Below are 3,374 nucleotides of genomic sequence, written 5' to 3'. Positions count from 1 at the left end.
TTTCTCTGTTTTTTTTTTGTTAAATATACAAAGAAAGAAAAAGAAAACAAAAAGGAAACTAAACATCATCCTTAATAAAAGCCGGGAGAGTGTTCCAAATATTCTTTGGTGCTTCCTTCCCCATTTAGCCAACGCATCCGCTTTGACGTTGATAGATCTCGAAATATAGAGAACTTTATGCTATTATATTTGCTTTTCAAGTGGAGGATTTCCGCTAAGTGCTTCCTGGATTTCCATTGAGTGGAGTAGCTTTGATCTTCCAAATAAGAAATAACGTTGAGGTTGTCACTCTCTATATAGACGTGATGCAGTTGAAGATCTTCCAAATAAGAAATAACTTTTCTCTGTTCGTGTAAGTTCTTTGACTTGTCTCCATTCCCCCAAGGCATTTACAATATTTAGTTTTTTTTTTTTGTTGAGGTACAATATTTAGTTTGATAGCATTAATTGTAATGTACTATTATTTTAATAATGTACTCTGTGCAGAGTTTATTCTATAATTCACCTTATAATTCTACTCTTGTCTCTTGAATAGGAGTATAATATTGGTACGTATGTAGTATTTTCTATATCTCCAACATTATCTCATCTCAAACTCATCTAGAGTTGCTTCTTTTTCAACAAAAAAAATAATCTAGAGTTGCTTCTTTTATCTTCTCTAAATTTCTACTTTTGCTCATCTCACTTAAAATTGGATTTACAACTTTCTTAATTCTTTACAAATTTTTTCCTTTGTACATCGTTTTTTTTTAATTAATTCAATTTTTTAATATTTATTTATAAGTTCTTCACCACAAAAGATGTTCCTCTCTCAAGTCTCAACCATCTCCAAATCTAAAAGTATTTTTAATTGTCAATTTTTCATAATAGGTGTTAGAACTTAGAAGCTAGTACACATAGTAAAAATATTGCATAAAACTTGTATTTTCATCTGTGTTAATTTTGTTCTTTTAATTTTTTGCAACAGTCGCTTTGTGATTTGAATTCTTATGCAATGTGATATCTTGTTTAAAATTTTATTTGCAATTTCGCGTGTAGACTTCTTTTTCATTTCTTGGTTATGATATGGAGGGCTCCCAATTAAAATTTCGCACCGGGTCCCCGAATTCTCAGCCACGCCATTGCTTGAAACACAGAACAAATTCTCTCTTTCCTTCTCTCCTCTCACTTGCCTTCATTCTCTCTCTACACCAAGTGCACTTACTTGAAATGATTTCTCTACATGTCTACTTAATTCTTCCCTCCCCCAAAGTATCTCATTCCTTCTCCGTAAGACCATACATATATATTTATTTAACCCTACTCTATCATAACCTCTTCTTATTTAATTATGGGAAATTTGGTCAAAACTCCCTAAAAAATTGGGGCTTTGGTTAAAAAAGATCTATCGACTTTTTGTAGGCTTCAGCTCCCTATGGCATTTTTGTAAATTACCTAATATAGGGATAGACTAAACTAACCTTATTGAGAAAATTAGAAACTCCCTCTTTCCATATCCCGTTTTTCTCTCTCTCACCAGAAAAATTAGAAACTCCCTCTAACTGAGAATTAGGGTTTTGATCTTACCCCTCTTTCTCTACTATGATGATACGAACCCTAATAATTCTTAAACGATCTCTCGTTTCTTCAGCTCGCTAGGGTTTCTCTGAGGCGTTCTCTCTTCTCTCCAAGGTGAAATATTCTTTAGGGTTTTGTTCCCTTTTTGTCTCAATGTTGCTCTATTTCTCTGATGATACGAACCCTAATCTGCGAACTCAATTTTGTTCTCTTTTTGTCTCTGGTCTGTGATTCTTTAGGGGTTTGGGTTTAATTGATTAGTATTTCTTTGGTAGAGGAATTTGTTTAGTAGTGATTGTAGTATTTAAATTTATTCAAAAGGACATAATGAATAGAGCTTCATGAGGAAAAATTAGGGCTACTGTGATGTATATACAGAACCTATTGATTAGGGTTTTATTATTGAAATTGTTAGTGTTTAACCTGGGGATCATACAATTATGCATCAGCAATAATCAATACACAATTCTTTGTATAGGTTAAATTCTAGGACAATGGAGATGTCTGAAACATTTACTAACATTATAATCAGGTCATAAGGAACACATCTAAGTTTCCCTGCCCTAGTTTCAGATTTGAGTGTTTTTCAAATTAGACCAAAATCGAGTTGAGAAACTCTCAACCCATTTATCTGTATGTAAATTGCGAGTAACTCGAACTAGTTGTGATTTTGTTAGATCGGGTAAAAGATATTGTCCTTGACAAACTTACTATAGTGTTCATTTGCCTTTTGCTTAGTGACTTGCTTCATTGATCTTGGGAAATCATATGAATCATTTTGAGAATGAAGTACGAACTTTCGATTTTAATTTGTAGTGAGCTATTTGCAAGAACTGTTTTCAGAGGTTGGTGACCTGAAACGATATTCTATCCACTAAGATAGGAGCGGAAGATCTAAGGTCTCGCACTAAATTTTGCTATGGTTATTCCTGCACAACATATTTTCCTTATGTAACTATATTAACAAAGGCATTCATTGTATAGGGTACGGCGAAAGTGGTATTTTCTGATTAGTTACATGCTCTTGGTTTTATTAGTTTAGTTTCGCTACAAATTGGTCTTTATCGTTCACGGTTGTAAGCGTTCGTATTGGTTTTATTAGCTTTTATATTTCAGTTTCAGAGTTAAGGAAGGATTATTATCTTAACTTGCAATATGGGTTGCAATGTCCCAAACGGATAAACAGGTTTTTGATTTGCAATATGGTTTGCAATGTCCCAAACGCATAAACTTTCTTGGGTTGTCGATACTTTACTGCAATGTCCCATTCTTTACTATTTAGGAGATTGAGTTAGTTGTGGATTTTACTGTTTGATTGAGGAGGAATTGTGGATTTTACTGTTTGACTATATGAATATGCATGAAGTGGAATTTGGAACTTATGATATATGGTACTGTTCTAAAGTTTATTATCAACTAAAAAACAATTACCTGATGTATTAGCTTCATTAGTGTGTATATTTCATCACTGTTAATGCTTCATTGGTATGTATGCTTCACTAGGAATTGAAAATTGGCAGTGGCTAGCTAATGACTTGTCTTTTTCTTTACATAGTTGATTGTGGTTCATACGTATGTCAATTCATTTCGAATGCTACAGGAGGATAGAATTTTGAAGAAATGGAGGTTGAACCTAATGAGATTAAGAACCTTAGAGGGAGTTGCTTAAATTGTTTCAGATGAAAAATATTGTTGGACTCAATAAACAAAAAAAGCGTTTAAATATAGTTTCTGCTCTGAATATTTTAATGAATGTGTTTCCGAATATTTTGGTCTTGATCGTTTTTTAATCTAATTATGTTGAGTATATTCGATTA

General features: G+C 32.8%; 1 long non-coding RNA gene across 1 annotated transcript; it reads left to right on the top strand.

Moving 5' to 3' along the window:
- Positions 1-1,502: 1,502 nt before the first annotated feature.
- On the top strand, positions 1,503-3,374 carry LOC147566900 (uncharacterized). The gene is made up of 2 exons (XR_015230587.1): positions 1,503-1,671; positions 2,374-3,374. It is a non-coding gene; the product is annotated as an uncharacterized LOC147566900 (long non-coding RNA).

This window comes from Eschscholzia californica, unplaced genomic scaffold (genome assembly GCF_041429995.1).
Source record: "Eschscholzia californica isolate CP2 unplaced genomic scaffold, dmEscCali1.0.p SCAF_1, whole genome shotgun sequence".
Lineage (NCBI taxonomy): Eukaryota > Viridiplantae > Streptophyta > Magnoliopsida > Ranunculales > Papaveraceae > Eschscholzia > Eschscholzia californica.
The sequence above is the reverse complement of the archived record's forward strand: the minus strand, read 5'-3'. Positions and strand labels throughout refer to the sequence as shown.